Consider the following 17,200-nt stretch of genomic DNA (forward strand, 5'->3'; position numbering starts at 1 on the left):
GAGTTACACACACTTTGGGAATAGAGGTTGTTTGTAACTCTGAACAAAACATTATGGTGGTTCTTTCAAAGGTTTACAACTGAACATTGTCTTAATATAGCTTTGAAACTTTACTATGCAGAAGAAAACCATCTTCATTTAAATGAAACAAGCACAGATAGTTTCCTTACCTTGTCAAACTCCCCCCCGCCCTTTTTTTTTTAAGTTTACATTTAACACAGTACTGTACTGTATTTGGTTTTTGTTTTGTTGGGTTTTTTTTTTGGGGGGGGGGGGGAGGGTGTCGTTGCTGGTGCTGCCCAAATGAGTTGTGTGGCTGACCAGTCAGTTCGTAACTCTGAGGTTCTACTGTACTCCTTTTGTCTTAGGTGAGTGCTTTCCCTTACTGTTATGTTAATTGAAGGCTATGTTCACACCTATCAAACTTCCTGAGGTTTTAACTCTACCTGTAACAATGTTTCACCCAGCTCACAATATGTAGACCCTCAGGATAGAAGGTGTTATGGAAATATCAGCTGTTATAATTACAAACGTGTGCAGCAATGTGTGGTTGTGTATAATGGCAGGGCCAGCTCTAGGATTTTTGCTGTCCCAAGCAAAAAAAATGTTGGCTGCCCACGCTTTTTTTCATGCCCCCCGGCTCCACCCCAACTCCGCTTCTTCCCAACCCCATCCTCAATTCCCGGGCCCCACCTCCTCCCCTGGGCATGCCGCATTCCCTCCCGCCCAGCAACGCCCCGCCCTTGCTCACCTCTGCTCTGCCTGCGCCCCTGAACACGCCGCCACTCTGCTTCTCCCCCCTCCCTCTCAGGCGAGGGAGAGGAGCGCGTTCAGGGGAGTAGGCAGAGCGGAGGTGAGCAAGGGTGTGGGGGGAGTGCAGGAAGTAGCGGGGGGGGGATAGAGGAACCGCTCCCCGCCCCAGCTCACCTCTGCTCCACCCCCGCCTCCGAGGCTTGCTGCGCAAAACGGTGACTGTAACAAACAGTTGTTTCGCACGCAGCAAGCCTGGAAGGGAGGGGGGAGAAGCGGAGTGGCAGCGGCGCGCTCAGGGGAGCAGGCGGAGGCGAGCTGGGGCGGCGGGGGCACATTTCGAGAGGCAGCATGGCCAGCACCGGAATGCCGCTCCTAGAAATGAGCCGCCCCAAGCACCTGCTTGTTTTGCTGGGGCCTAGAGCTGGCCCTGTTAATGGGAAAGTCTGACTTGTGCCCTGCTCCTGCAATTACATCCATGTGAGCGAAATTTTGCATCTACACCAAGCCCCCGGGCATCACGGGAGGTTCAAGGTCCACCTACATGGGATTCAATTGCAGGCTCAGGGCCTAGCAGCCCTGACTACTAACCTACTTTGCCAGAGAAGATGAGTTCTGGCTGTGGGGTGATATTTTTAGTGTGGTGATTTAAGCGGAAGTCAGGTAGTTAAAACCCCACTAAAATATAAAGAACTTTTAGAGGTTAACAGTTGCAATAAACAGGGTCTGCAAAGACCCTGCTGGCAGACCAGCTTAAACGCATAAGAAAAAATAAGAGAATTCCCTTTGTTCTCACTCCCACTTCATGTATCACTTCACACCATCAGCTAGGTGTATTACAGGGGTTTCAAGTTCTGCTGAAGCCTCAGGTCCCAAGCATTGCTAGAGACAAGATACTGGACTAGGATGGACTACTCGTCTGACCTAGTACAGCAACTCATACCCTAAATTCTGATAGGCTGGAGATTAGTTTCGAGAGGTCATTTTCAGGCCAGATTTTCTAAAGAGCTCAGCACCCAATTGCTCCCACTGACAGTAATGGGATCTGTTGCGTGCTGAGCACTCATGAAAAATCTGGTCATTTCATTTAGATGCCTAAGTGACAACAGAGCTGTTATAACAAATTAGGCCTTCATTGCAAAACTCTACTTACACATATAAGAACAGCTAGAGACTGGTCACTTAAATGTGGCCTGTGAATGACCGCTATCAGCTAGACGCTGCTCTCGGTCCCTCATCATCCACTTCAACCAGTCGTGAAAATGGTTGTCATGCTGATATAGACAAACCTAAAGCATGACTGACCCCTGCTAGAGTTAGCGATTGGCCAGGCTGGCTTATGGCAGGTGTTGAACTTGTTCGGCTTCATCTACAACAGTGGGACAGTCATTTTCCACACCAGTCAGAAAGGGCCGTGTTTTGTCCAAGCTGGCTTTGTTTCTTAGCCTAGACAAGTGCATGGAGATTGATGGAGATTGATGGAGAAGAATTAAACCTTGTTTACCTCTGTTTGAGCAGGCTTACTGAAAGAGTACTGAAAAAGGAAGGTGAAACCAGAGGCAAGCTGTTAAATAAGTGAGTAAATGGGTGTCGTAGCCAGAGGTTACCCTTACAATTTGCCCTGAGTAAACTATGCCATCCTAGGAGCAGACCAACCACCAAACTATGACTCAGTTATAGTTCCTTCCCCGTTGCCGCCTTTACTTCAGGGGTGAAGTTAATCTGCTTTGCTCTTGGCCAAAAAGCTCCTCCATGCTGGCTTAGCTCTGCTGATTAGCAGATTGGAGGAAGTGGGGTTCTGACTTTCTGTCCTGGAGGGGTGGGGTTCCAGCTCTCAGTGTCATTTACTCTGCACTACAGGAATTTCAGACCTACAGGTGACTTCCTCTCCCTGGTGTTATCATCATCATCATCTGTATGATGTAGCAACTAGAGGCCCCATCTGAGATTGGAGCCCCCTTGACTAGGCACTGTACATAAATATAGGAAGAGACAAGCCCTGCCCTGAAGAGCGCCCTGCCTAAATAGACAAAACCTGACAGAGGAAAGGTAGGAGGGGAATCAGAAGGGTGTAGAAAAGTGACTTGTTGTCTAGGATCTCACAAGGTCAGGAGCTGTTCCTACCACCCCGCACCCCAGGTATTTAACACTCATTACTAGCAAAACCTCTGCATTAGCCACATGCATGGCAGTACAACTCCCCATTCCCCTGAGGGGCACAAAACACAGGGGAATGGGGTCATCATTGTGCCACTCAGGAAATGCTTTATCTTTATTCGCAAAAAGAAAAGGAGTACTTGTGGCACCTTAGAGACTAACCAATTTATTTGAGCATGAGCTTTCGTGAGCTACAGCTCGAGTGAGCTGTAGCTCACGAAAGCTCATGCTCAAATAAATTGGTTAGTCTCTAAGGTGCCACAAGTACTCCTTTTCTTTTTGTGAATACAGACTAACACGGCTGTTCCTCTGAAATTTATCTTTATTGCCTCTCAGTTGTCTAAAAACAGCCTCAGGCACATACTTCCTTGTGATCAAAGGCCTTTGCAAATAAGTCTGAAAGTTTCCAGCCTGCACAATAAAAATGTGAACCAGAGGATCTAGATTCCAGCCAGAGTTCAGAGGCAAACATTAGTCACCTATTTTGAACGACACAGTTGGAAATCTTAAGCAGCATCAGATCATTTTCTTTGTATTCAACTCGGAAAGATTCAGAGCTCTGTGGGCAGCCTTTTCCCCTATGTGCCACCCCCACCACCCAGCAAGAAGTGACAGCAAACCTGATGCTACTGGCTCTAGGGCAGAGGACTGATCTATTTAGGCCCATCCCTACAGCTGGTAAAGGAGGGGGAATGGGAAAAATAGAGCAGCTGGAAAGTAGGTTGCCTGCGCACACATATTTTGCACACCCCTCCTTTGAGAGGCAGCAAAGCAGCAGGCTTTGACTAACGGTAAAGGGGAGCAGCTCGTTCCCCTGCCCTCCCAGCAAATGCTAGTCGAGGTGTTGAAGCACGGCGCATTGATGGCAGTTCAGAAGTTGTGCATGAAGCCATCTTCCCAGCGACTTTAGAGAGAGCCATCCCCAGCTGGGCCGGCTCTAGGATTTTTGGCCGCCCTCGCTTTTTTTCGTGCCCCCCCCCCTCGGGTCCGCCCCTTCCCAACCCCTTCCCCAAATCCCCGGCCCCACCTCCTCCACCGGGCCTGCGGCATCCCGCATTGCTTCCTGCGGGTCCCCCCCTGGAACCCCCCCGCCCGAGCTCACCTCCGCTCCGCCTGCTCCCCCGCGTCCCCCCTCCGGCCAGGGAGAGGCAGCGCGCTCCGGGGAGCGGGCGGAGCGAGGGGGGCGCAGGAAGTAATGGGAGTGGGAGTGGGAGTGGGGGTGGGGGGGGTAGAGGAACCGCTGCCCGCCCCAGCTCGCCTCCGCCGCCTCCCCCCGGCTGCTCCCCCCTCCCGCCCAGGCTGGGCAGGCCAAAGAGCGGAGCAGCGGCGGGGCGCTCGGCGGGGCAGGCGGAGGCGAGCTGGGGCGGCGGGGGGCATGGGCATAAAACCCCTAGCACCGGCTTGTTTTGCTGGGGCCTAGAGCCGGCCCCGACCCCCAGTGGTTCCGGTTACGAGCACTTCCCCCCGCCACAGGCACACAGGGCTAGCCAGGACACTCACACGCGTTTACCGTACACCCAGCGTGGCTGCAAACTTCCTGTGCAACAATTTGTGAAGATCTCAGACCTCAGCCCTCGTTTTGCCCGGGGCTTTCTTCTCCTGCAGGGTGGCCAGGTGACAGGCTGCGGGACCGCTCGGGGAGAAGGGCGGTTACCTTGGTGATGGTGGCCAAAGAGGAGGGAGCGTCCGCTGAGCCGATTCTCGCCCTCACCCCTTCCCAGTCTCTCCCAAGGCAGGGGAGCCGCAGCTGCTCCTTAGATGCCAACAGGCCGCAAGCTCCTTGCAGGGAGGTTGTCCTCGGAAATTCGGGCTACGTTCACCCAGACTGACGTCAGGAATCGTTTTGGGAAGCCGTCATTTGCTTCCTTACACGAGCTCTTCATTACATTTTCCTCCGGGCGGCTTGTTCTTCCGCGCCCTGACCGCTATCCGTTTCCCCTGCTCTCCACCTCTCCTGGCCCCCCAACCTTTAGCAAGCACGAAGCATCCATCTTGTCCCTGCTGGGGCTTCCGCAGTCCCTGTTCCCCTGCCCCAGCGATCAGAGCGCCCTGCAGTTCGCTCCCAGAACGGCAGAAAACCCTGTTTACCCTCATGCACAGCTCTCTGCAGCCATTCAGTTTCCGCCCCCCGCTTCCCCCCCAGCCCTCCGCTAATATCTCCCCCACAGGAACTGTACAGCTGGCAGGAGCGACATATCATGTACTTGGACTAGCTAGTGCCTTTCATCTGAGGATCTCAAAGGACCATTGATTTATTAAGCCTCCTGGCACCCCTGTATAAAAAACAACAACAATCAAACTCACCATAGCAGCAAAAGCCATAATGGAAAAACGGCACAGAAGCTGGGCTGGAAAATACAGTAAGAAGGAATTGCGGGTTTTCCTATCTGGAGTCTTGCCCCGCATGTAGAGAAGGAAAGAGCTAGGAATCCTGAAAACCTGAGCCGCTGGTTTTTATAAATCCTGGGCGTCTCCCCTTTCCTTTCTAATGTTCCCTCGCAGCACAATCTTCCACCCTCCAGGCTTCTTGCCTCTGCTATCCATTTTATCTTGTTGCTCGCTTCTCGCATGCCGTTTCCCTCCTCCTCCTCCTCCCTCTCAGGCCAGGAGGATGGGATTACAACAGGCACTTAAAACCAAACGTGACCACACAAGCCACAGAGAGAGAGAGAGAGAGAGAGAGAGAGACCAAAAACGAGAGAGAAAGAAGAGGTGTGAAAGAATGAGGGGAAAAATAACCAGCACAAATATTAACAAAGCCAAGGACTGAGCTCCTGTTGCAGCCAGACTCCTGGATTTCTGCTGTGGTCCATTAACATTCCAGTAGGACGAATGAAATGTTAACCCCTTCACTGTTGGAGACAGTTGCAATTCCCTGTTCTGGCTCGTAATCCAGATTACCCCCAATTTGCCCTTTTCCTACTCAGGATTTCATGTACACTGATCATTCCCTGGCTATATTTAAAAGCTCCTTCTTCCATCTGATCCTTTATGACATAACCCGGTTGCTCTTCTGTCATGCACCGTGATACCACTATATTCTCCAGAATAAAGGTCTTTCTTGATTTATGCAGTGTTGTTGTGGCTGTGTGGGTTTGAGGATATTAGAGAGACTGTGTGGGTGAGGTAGAATCTTTATTGGACTAACTTCTGTTGGTGAGAGACAAGATTTAGGCCTTGTCTACACTACAGAGTTTTATTGATGTAAGTTACGCCAATGTACAGTTGTAATTAAATCGCTGGGGGGTGGGGGTGGAGGGTATAGGAGAGAGAGAGAGAGAACCACTGTATATGTTGAGGGGAGAGTGAATGTAATGTAGACAAGGCCTTAGAGCAGCGGTTTTCAAACCGTGGGTCGTGACCCAGAACTGGGTCACAGAATGGAAGGGACGGGGTCACGGCGGCTCTAGTCAGCACTGCCGACTAGATCCCTAAAAGTCCTGTTGGTGGTCCTGCTCAGCTAAGGCAGGATAGGGCATGGCCGCTTCCGGGGCACAGCGTGGACCATGGCGCTAGGATAGGCAAGAAGCCTGCCTCTGCACCCCGGCTGCACCACAGACTGGGAGCTGACGGAGGTAAGCCTGCACCTCAACCCCCTACCACAGCCCTTAGCTCCCCTGCAAACCCAGAGCCCCTTCCTGCACCCCAAACCCCTCATCTCCCGCCCCACCCCAGAGCCTGCACCCCCAGCACAGAGCCCTGACCCACTCCCCAACCCCCTGCTCCAGCCAGAGTCCCCTCCCACATCCTGAACCCTTCATTCCCAACCCTCACCCTAACCCTCAGCCCTAGCCCTGAGCCCCTCCCAGACCCCAACCTCCTCATCCCCAGCTCCGTTGGGTCATGGGCATCAACAATTTTCTTCAATTGGGTTGCCAGAAAAAAAGTTTGAAAACCACTGCCTTAGAGTTTTCACAGCACTCTTCTGCAGAGTCAGGGGCAGCAGGTTTGTGTAATTTTTGGTGGTACCCAGAACAGGTCCAAGTTGTGCTCCCCCCGCCCCACCATCCCTAAGGGTCTGGGAGGAAGTCTGGGTGCAGGAGGGGTCAGGCTCTGGGAGGGCGATTGGGTGCGGGGCGCGGGCTCTAGGCTGGGGCAGGGGGTTAGAGTGCAGTGGGTGCAGGCTCTGGGTTAGGACAGAGAGTGGGTTCTGGGAGGGTGTTTGGGTGCAGACTCTGGGTAGGGGCAGGCAGTTGGGGTACAGAGGATGGGCTCTGGGAGGGAGCTGGGGGGCAGTGTGTGGGCTGTAGGCTGGGGCAGGGGGTTAGGGTGCAGGAGGTGGGCTCTAGGAGAGCATTTGAGGGCAGGCTCTGGATTGGGGTGCAGGAGCAGGTGTGAGGGCAAGCTCTGGGAGGGAGTCTGGGTGCAGCGTGCAGGCTCTGGGCTGGGGCTTGGGGTTCAGGGGGTGGGCTCTGGGAGGGAGTTGGGGTGCGGGCTCTGGGCTGGGGGAGTTGGGGTGCAGGAGGGGCTGTAGGAGGCAGGCTTCAAGAGGGAGTTTGGGTGAGGGGTCTGGGCTGGGGCAGGGGGTTGGAGTTCAGGGGGTGAGGGCTGTGGCTGGGGGCACAGGCTCTGGGGTGGGGAGGAGCCAGGGATGAGGAGCTTGGGGTGCAGACAGGCTGCCCCAGGGCTAGGGCCAGAGAGGACTCTCCCCCAACCCACCCACCCCAGCAGCACACTCACCTCACACCACTGTCACTGCACATGTTCCTAGGGCCCTTCTCAGGTCCAAGAAGCCCCTTGCCTCCCCTGTGGTAGGTGCCGGGGGGGGGGGGACGACATGCCATCATCCTCCCCTGCTGTTGCCCCTCACTGTAGCCTCACAGGTGGTGGGGGATCGGGCTGCCCCTTGGCCAGCGTGGGGCAGGAGTGGTGGCTGTGGGAGTTGGGGGGAATCACAGGGTGAGACACTCACCAAAGCCCCAGCAGCTGCTCAGGTGAGTGAGGTCCGCTCCAGATGTCTCCAGGCCCGAAGCCTCTTGGGCATTGCCTGCAGGTAGGTGCTGGGGGAGAGGAGGGTTGCCAATCATGTGTGCACGCCAAGGCAGCTGCCTGCTGCTGATGCCGCTCTTGTGCGGTGGCCAGCAGGATAGGCGAGGGAGAGCAGCACAGAGAGGCAGGGCAGCAGCCTGCTTTCAATCAGGCAGGGATGCTCTGGGACCCTGGGGGCAGCAGGCAGGGGCCGGGGGAGACTCCAGGAAGGGCCGGGGGAGAGACCTGGCTCCAAACATTGGTGGAGCTAGGCCCCCGGCCCTGAATATTCCTGGAGCCCGGGCACCTGTGCAGAAAGTCACAGCTAAATACAAGGTGGAACAGATGGTTTAGCATAAATTGTTAACACATATCAAGGGACCATTCATGGCCAAGTGGCTGGGGGAGGGTTGTTAGTGGGTTATAGATTGTTGTAATAAGCCATAAATCCATTGTCTCTATTCAGTTCATGATTTTAGTGTCTAGCAAAGTTATGAATTTAATCTCCCACACTTATCTTTTGAAAGTGTTGTGCAGGTGTCCTTTGAGGAGGGGGACTGAGGTCAGATGCAGAGTGATCACTTTGTGAAAAGTGTTCACCCACAGGTGACAGGGTATTTTTGTCTTTTATCAGTTTCCTTTGTGAGTTCATTCAAGAGTGAGTGTCTGGTTTCACCCACATAGTTGTTATTGGGGGATTTAGTGCACTGGCTAAGGAACACCACATGTTGTAATAGGCACTTATAGGACCCCGGGGTCTTGAAAGGTGTGTTGTTGGGGGTGTAGATCATTGGAGATATATCTGCAGATTTTGCACCTGTTGTTTTGGCAGGGTCTGACATTGCTTGGCTTTGGTGTGTCCTAGGCTGTGGGGAGCTTGCTTCTGATGATGTGCTTGGAAACCTCCTCCAGTCACATGCCCCTAGATGTCACCTATCACACCCTACACTGGAACCCATATGGGGTATCATCAAACAGCTACAACTCATACTTTATCGGGATCCCCTCCTGAACTCCCTTTTCTGGCCTTCAAACAACCCTCCTCCCCACCCTCAATTTTTCCAAGCTCATATTATTTAACAATTTACAGAGTTTTGAGCTACTGTTCCTTTGAAAGATGTGGTAGAAAATAAAGTTCAGTTTTGCTATATCTCAAGTGTACCTCTGTGATTCTGTCTCTATAGGGAAATTTCTCCAGAACTCTTTAGTGCTTGATCTAGCACAAAAGAAAATGGCTGTATATTTGGGTTAAATTTTCATGCTGCTGGCCAGCCTGTGAACTCGCCTGTTGCTAGAAAAATTCTGCAAATACCGCAAAAAAAATAATGTATAGTGTGTCTTTCCCTTTAGTACACCACATGCTGTTTAATGGAGGTATTGGTTTAGGGCTATCCAATCACATGACCAGAAAATGCTAGCCAGGATGGACTCATCTCATATACATGAATTTTATTGCTCCATTTATATTGTTCGATCCAAGGAGCATTATAGGCAGAGGTAATTAAATTATGCATGCCTGAAATCCTCCTTTACTCTGGTTTCCAAAAATATATCCATATATTCCAAAACTTCCTGTTGCTGAGTTAATGCCAGGAACAGCCTGAAAGAAACTGCAGCATTCAGGGTGAAGATGCAGTTGAGTAGCATTGATTGTGTTTTGGTTCCTGTAGAGATCTGTTCTCCCGGGAAATGGTGAAGGTCAGCTGGGGGAATCTACAAATGTGCTCAGATGTCTGCTACCTTGTTATTTTACCCAAAGTCACCTGGGGACAGACAATGCACAAAGAAAAAGAAAAAAGTAGTGATTCCCTCTCCCTCCCCCATAGTGTTTATTGATATTGATTTATATTTGGATACGACACTTAGATTTCCACACAGATGCTCAGATACCCCTGTACCAGGCATGATAAAAATACTAGAATAGACTAGAGGGGCAGGACTCTAGGGGCACGTCTTCACTGGCAATGTTACAGCGTGGCTTGTGTCATTGCGGCACAGCGCTGGGAGACAGGTCTCCCAGCGCTCTAAAAAAACCCACCTCCACGAGGGGCGGGGCTCCCAGCACTGGGGCGCTGTATACACGGGCTCTTTACTGCACTGAAACTTGCTGCACTCCGGGAGGTGGTTTTTTACACCCCTGAGCAAGAAAGTTGCAGCGCTGTAAAGAGCCAGTGTAGACAAGCCCTAGATAAGAGTAACTAATGTCGGAAGCTGAGCTGACCATTCCTTAAAGTTCCCACTAGTGTACCTTGAGATATTCTTTTCTCAGGCATGCCATTTTTGGGAGCAGAGGTGTAGGGTTCCCCTTGAACAACTGTGAGTAAATCAATATAACGATCATCTTTCTTCCTCTTGAATGAGTGGAGGAAGCTATCAAGTGAGGACTGTGCTGTCACCACGATTCACGTATAGTGTTGTACTGGAAGTTATATCTTGGAGGGTGTTGTCAGTTAGTGGAATGACTCAGCTTGGAGAACTCAACCAGTGGCAGTCTGCAAAGTCTTTCCTATAAGGGTTATTGTGTATGGTCAAGATTTTCATAACTGAGTTGTGATTTAGGGGTGCCTCAGTTTATGGGGTGGGGGGCAACCTGACATACCTTCAAGAGGCCTGGTCTTCAGGAAGTGCTGAGCCCCCACCCTAAGAATATCATCCTTTAGTGTCTCAAGCTGGATACCCAAACACTGAGGTGGCTCAGAATCACTAGCCCGTTGAAAACCTGTGCCAATAATAAGACAATAAAACAAGTTATCATAAGAACAGAAACAGGAAAAATCCTCCCCAACTAGGCACTGAAACCAACCCTGTGATTCCCGGCTGAGAAGCCTGTTAGGATATAGATATTCAGGCCAGTCTGTAAAGGCCTATACTTTAAGAATTTAGCTATATGTTTATCATTTAGCCAGTTGTAGAGGCTATAAAAGAAAGAATCAAATCATTGTCTGCCTGTGTAGGGGCCTTCTTTCACTGTGACAGTCTGAGGCCCTGTTCCTAAGCTAAGACCTTTGGCTAAACAGTGGGAGCAGCCATAAGCTGGAAAGTGTTCAGCCACATCCTCAAACATTTCAAAGCGGTCATATTGAAATAAGGCAATCTGGAGCTGTTAGAAAGGTGATCTGATCTATCACCTCCAGAGAAAGGGAAGAGCCTAGAAGATGTAAAAGGAAATTTAGTTTGATCGTTTTCTGTTTGGTAAGAACTCACTTAGCAATAGACATAATTGGGAAACCCTTATGTCTTTATAGATGTAGTTGTGACATCCTCACTTCTGTATTTTTTGTCATTATAGTTCCCACTTTGCTATGGTTTATTTGAATGGTCTCTGTCTGGTTCTGTGATTGTTTCTGTCTGCTGTATAATTAATGTAAACTAATTAAGGTGGTGGGATATAATTGGTTAGCTAATCATGTTACAATGTTAGGATTGGTTAGGTAAATTTCAGTAAAATGATTGGTTAAGGTATAGCTGAGAATAATACTATACAAATTTGGGGTAAACAGGAAGTAAGTTGGGATTTGAAAATAAGGAAAAAGGAACTTGGATTTAAGCTTGCTGGAAGTTCACCCCAGTAAACACCAAATTGTTTGCACCTTCGGACTTTGGGTATTGTTGCTCTCTGTTCAGGCGAGAAGGACCAGGGAAGTTGAAGGGTGAAGGAATGAGCCCTCTAACCTCCTTTCCCGAAGGTGTTCTTCCCCTCTACCTCCCAAGACTAGTTTAAAAAAAAAAAAAAAGAGTGGTTTATACTGTTACGAATTATACCTGATAGGACACGCACAGTTTGAATCTAGGCTGAGGCACATGAACAAAGTCCACAACTGCAGAGTTCCCAAAAAACACTAAGTTTATTACGCTCGAGCGTGCTGCCCCCCTGCTAGTCAGGAGGGGACCCCGAATACAGATTATACAAAGGTTATATACCTCTTAGCAAAGCATGTTGCCCTCGTGCATCGGAAACCTTAGCCAATAAACAAACCCTTTTCTTATCTACCACCTATCCCTGCTTGGTGCATTCCTCGTGCTAAACTAGTATGTTAATTACACGGCATGGTCCTAAAGCAATGCATCAGTAACTTTTATTCTCAGGATGGGAGGCCTCACATCAAAGGCCAGGAGATAGGGAGTTAGGGACAGACAAAGAACAGATACCGGGAGTCAAGGCAGGCTGGAGACAAGGGGGAGGATTTTCACAGGAATGCAGTATCTAAGGAACACTCCTCCTGGTGCATGATGTGCTTGCTTTCAGACAATGGTGGGCCCCAAACCAAAATGGAGTCACATGTGCTAACTTTTCCTTAACAATACCCACAGCCAGCTATTTTTGACCAGTATGGTTTGGCTCACAGAATATAGTGCTTTATTGTTAAACATAAAAAAGTTAAAAAAATACTTGATGCTCTTGTTCTTCTACAGAAGGCAGACTAGTTTCCGCAGACTGACAAGGTAGAGCTCAGTCAGCAAGCAACTGCTACTCATAGCTTTCCAAAAAGAAAAGGAGGACTTGTGGCACCTTAGAGACGAACAAATTTATTTGAGGATAAGCTGTAGCTCACGAAAGCTTGGAGACTAACAAATTTATTTGAGCGTAAGCTTTCGTGAGCTACAGCTTATCCTCAAATAAATTTGTTAGTCTCCTAGGTGCCACAAGTCCTCCTTTTCTTTTTGCGAATACAGACTAATACGGCCGCTACTCTGAAACCTGTCATAGCTTTCCGCCGGCCCACCTGTCTAAGGGGTGGGGGAAGCTGAGCTGACTCTACCTGGGACTAAGTCCTGCCTGCTGCTGTCTAGGGTCTTCCTGTCACTGTGTATGGCTGCTGTGAACAGCTGGCCATTGGCAAGGCACTGTCTGTACACGCACATATCACTGGGGTAACTCTAAGCTCAGCATTCCAAGCAAAGCAACACAGCAGATAAAGGGTTAAAGCATGGCAGGCATATCTGACAGCAGAGTAATGCGTTCACTGCAAGAAGAATGAATGGCATGTTCAGCTGCACAACACATGCTCCCTGGACCCGCCCCACATGTTCAATAATGCAGCAGGTTTGTATGTCCCCTATTGATACATTCAGTGAGCTGTCCCTGGAGACCAACAGTCCAATGGGGTATACTGCTTTTGGCAAGAGTTTACCAGTTAATTTTTCCCTTTATTAATTAATTAATTAATTATCTGTAGAAATAAAATATAGTAAAGCAATAAATAAATACTGTGACAAACCTCTGTCCTTGTCTCCATGGGTCCTGTGCTTCCTGGCAGATTTGGCTAGTCTCAGAGGCTCACTGTGACCCTCCACATAGCCCTTCTCTCTCTAGAGGCAAGGGTCACAGCCTACTGAACCATTTTCATCCTAAGCCAGCAAGGGAAGTGAGGAGAAGCTACCCTCCCTTGCACAGTCTCTGTTGTCTCCCAGACTCAGTGATTAATTCAGAGGGGAAGTGGGGAGCCCAGGCCCACCCTCTACTCCAGGCTCCAGCCCAGGGACCCTAATAGTAGCAGCTATGGTAGCTGACTTTTTGGAAACAGGACACACACAATTCCCTGGGCCACTTCCCCACAGCAGCCCACACTTCCTCAATGTCTACTTCACCCTTACCTCAGGGCCTCCTTCCTTGTGCCTGATATGGTATTTACTGTCAGTCTCTCCAACAGCACAACTTCCTCTTTCAGCTCCTGACACATGCCCACCTGAGTAACTGGGAGGCTTTTAACTAGTTTCAGCCAGCCCCTGCTTGGCTTCAGGTGTCCCAATCAACCCACTGTCTTCCTTGCTTTCTGGAAAGATCTTCATTGGCCCCAGATGTCTTAACTGACCTGGAGCAGCTGACATTTGTTTATCCTGGTAGCAGGGATGTTTTCAGCCTGTGGCTAATATAGCTGTCTCTCATTACTTTACTGTAGCCATCAGGCCTTGCCCCGTCACATATCCCCCCCTCTGCTCAACACCATAGAGTTGGGCAACTTGGGACACCAGGCAGTGTGCTCATGACAGACCATCAGCATTGCTGTGGTGGCATCCAGCCCTGTGCCGTATGCGGAACTGGAACGGTTGGAGGGATAAGAACCACCTGGTAACCCTTGAATTCTTTTCCTTATTCTGCTGCATCCACTGGAGGGGTGCATGGTCCGTCACAAGAGTAAATTGCCAGCCTAAGTGGTAATAACGCAGTGTCTCCATAGCCCATTTGACAGCTAGGCATTCTCTCTCGACTACTGCGTACTTCTGTTCTCTTGGGAGAAGCTTTCTGCTTCGGTAGAGGATCTTCTCCTACCATTTGCAACAGAACCGCCCCCAACCCCACCTCAGAAGTGTCTGTTTGTAAAATAAATTCCTTGTTAAAGTCCAGGGCTATGAATACGGGGTCATTATAGAGGGCTGTCCGAAGGTCTGTGAATGCCCCCTCTGCTGCGTCGGTCCACTTCACCATTTCTGGACCTCAGGCCTTCACCAGGTCCATTAGGGGACTTGCCCTAGTAGCGAAGTGGGGAATAAAACGTCGGTAATAGCCTACCATGCCTAGGAATGCGCGGATCTGCTTCTTTCGGGTTGGCCGGAGCCAGTTTTGAATCGCCTCTAGCTTATTTGTTTGGGGCTTCACTATGCCCCTTCCTACAATATATCCCAGGTACCTAGCCTCTGCTAGCCCTATGGCGCATTTAGCGGGATTAGCGGTGAGGCCAGCCTTAATGTGCGCAGTACTGCCTCAACTTTCTCCAAGTGGGTTCCCCAGTCTGTGGTACGGATGATCACATCATCCAAGTATGCGGTTGCAACTAAACAGGAGTTTTGAGGATCTAAATTTTGGACTTAGGCATCTAGTGTGCCAGTTAGGCACCTAAATCCATTTGTGTATTTAGCTCGAAAAGCCTAAGGCACACAGGGATTGTAAACCAAAGTCCATAAAGCCCAGAAGTGATTTAAGATGTCTGAGAACTTCCTTCCATGCTATATGGATTGCACAATCCTTGATGAAACTCTCCAGTTCATTCTTACTAATCACAGAGAAAGTGCTACTGGTTTCACAGGGTTTCAGCAATTCCTTAATATAGATGAAGCTTAAAATGGACGCTAGGACATGCCAGACCTGTCATTGCCCAGTGAGGGAATTTCATTAGGGTAGAATAAAACTTTAGTGTCAGGACATCTTATTTAAATTAGAGAGAGGCCCGAGGTGTCAATTTCAGATACATATTTATATCTTAGTTCAGGGCGGTTGGGTTTGATGTGCTATTTGGCACCTTCCTTCCTTCAGAGGGGACAGGGAAATGTTCATAAATACTAGCTAGAAATGTCTGCATGGACAGTGCTGTGAAAATGTCTGATTTTGCCAGTTTGGGAATGTTGTGCAACTGTTCCACACAGGTTAGAGGCTACCTATTCTATTCTATATAAATCCTTACACTGGCCTCATCACTGCAGTATCTGAGCACCTTCCAAAAGTGCATTAAGACTTAAGTGATGTAACTAACATCTGTCACATGTGATTCATTCTTTCTCATTCTCTCCCCTGGAGGAGAATTGTGTGTGCAGTGTAGAGTTTTGTTTTTGGACTTTTTTATGAGTGTGTGTTTTCGTGTGTGTGCATTTATTTATTTTAATCTGCATGCTGCTCTATGTTTATATTACAGAAGGTAGGTTGAAGAAGAATACCTTGCACCTGGAGTGGAAGGTGGTGAAGTTTGTGATGGTCCTTTGTTCCTATGGATATTCATGCCACCGCCTCAAACCCACCCCCAAGAAAGTTCTGTCTCCTGCACAGACGAGCTATCTGCTTATGTGTTACGAGCTATTACTTCAGTGGGAGCTGAGGATTCTAAATACCTCATGGGATGGCAGAATGTAACTACCAGCATGAGATTTGGGAGGTAGATGGTAATTAAATGAATTGGAATTTTTCTAGCACATAAGTGTTAACATCCTTATTTAAACATAAAGTGCAACATGGTCTTTAATGAGATATGCCTACTATATAACAGCAATTAAAAAGCATCTCTGTCCTCTGAATGCAATATAGACTGTATTATAATCGCATTATACTGAACAATGATACACTCTCTTGTGGAGTGCAAGGTTTGTCTCTCTTTAAGAAAGGCATATAACTCAGACAGAAAAGGTCCAGAGAATGTCAATGTAGATGGGATCAATGGGACTTTGACATGAGGCACTGCAAAAACTGGGGTTATCTTTGAAAGAAGAAGAGGAAGAGGACATCACTGAAATACAGTATTTATGATTATGAAAGATACAGTGAAAACTGATCAGCCCCCTCATTCTTATATGATCCCATAATAAGAAAAAAAAAGTTTGGTTCTTAATGAAATTAGTGGCAAAACAGTTTAAAACAAAAAGAAATATTTCTTTATATATCATATGCTCAGCTGATGGAATTTGCCATTGTAAGAAATCACAGAGTGAAATGCTATAGCTGGATTTTAACAAAGGCTGGATAATGTTACAGCCATTAATAACATACATGATAAAATAAGGATCAGCAAAACTCAAGCGCCAGTGGCTTGGTGTGCTGTGCGGATTGAGATTTGTCTTCCTCTGGCATAGGCCTGAAAGAGAGAGGAACTAGATTTAAAAATCAGATAGAAAACTGAGCTATGTCAAATCCTATAGTCTAGTTACCTGCAGTGATATTAGCACTTTCACGTTCAATTCCCTTCACAAACATTAATTAATCCTCACAACAGTCCTGTCATGTTCATTAATGCATCACTGTGGTTGTGGGAAACTAAGGCACAGAGAGGTGAACTAACTTGCCCCAGTCACAGAATAATTGTAGACTGATCTTATGTTTCCTACTGCTGACCTCTGGTCCCTGCTTACTTGCTTTACAAATTGTCAACGTGCAGGTTTGACAGGTTTCAGAGTGGGAGCCCTGTTAGTCTGTATCAGCAAAAACAACGAGGAGTCCTCGTGGCACCTTAGAGACTAATAAATTTATTTGGGCCCAAATAAATTTGTTAGTCTCTAAGGTGCCACAAGGACTCCCCGTTGTTTATGCAGGTTTGAGTTTTCATCTGAAAGGTAGCATCTCCAGGTATGCAGTGCCTGCTAGCACCAGGCTGGCCCATCGCTTCACTACTGACTCAGAGGGAACTCTGCCACCTGCTGAATTATACTGCACAATGCAATTTAATCTCTCTCTCCCCCCCAGCCCAATAAATGGTAAAAGAAATGTGCTGCCATCAAATTAACCACGTAGTTACGACCCTTCTACCTCCCAAGTGCCTCTCCCATCCCCTTGGTTGGGCTGTTTTGCTACCACACAGCTGTAAATGCTAGTGACTGCGGAGGGCAATGGAACAGGAGGATCATA

General features: G+C 48.8%; 1 protein-coding gene across 4 annotated transcripts in view; it reads right to left on the reverse strand.

The window, feature by feature from the left end:
- Nucleotides 1-5,958, reverse strand: part of PGAP4 (post-GPI attachment to proteins GalNAc transferase 4) — a 27,252-nt gene extending 21,294 nt beyond the window's left edge. The window contains exon 1 of one of the 4 annotated variants that reach the window (XM_048851170.2): nucleotides 5,212-5,958. The gene's annotated coding sequence lies outside the window, so the exon portion shown is untranslated. Of the gene's footprint in view, nucleotides 1-4,009; nucleotides 4,075-4,407; nucleotides 5,028-5,211 lie in introns of those variants that run through there. The other 3 variants (XM_048851172.2, XM_075128865.1, XM_048851175.2) reach the window with 3 other exon arrangements.
- Between the last annotated feature and the right edge of the window lie 11,242 nt (nucleotides 5,959-17,200).

Source organism: Caretta caretta, chromosome 5 (genome assembly GCF_965140235.1).
Source record: "Caretta caretta isolate rCarCar2 chromosome 5, rCarCar1.hap1, whole genome shotgun sequence".
Classification (NCBI taxonomy): domain Eukaryota; kingdom Metazoa; phylum Chordata; order Testudines; family Cheloniidae; genus Caretta; species Caretta caretta.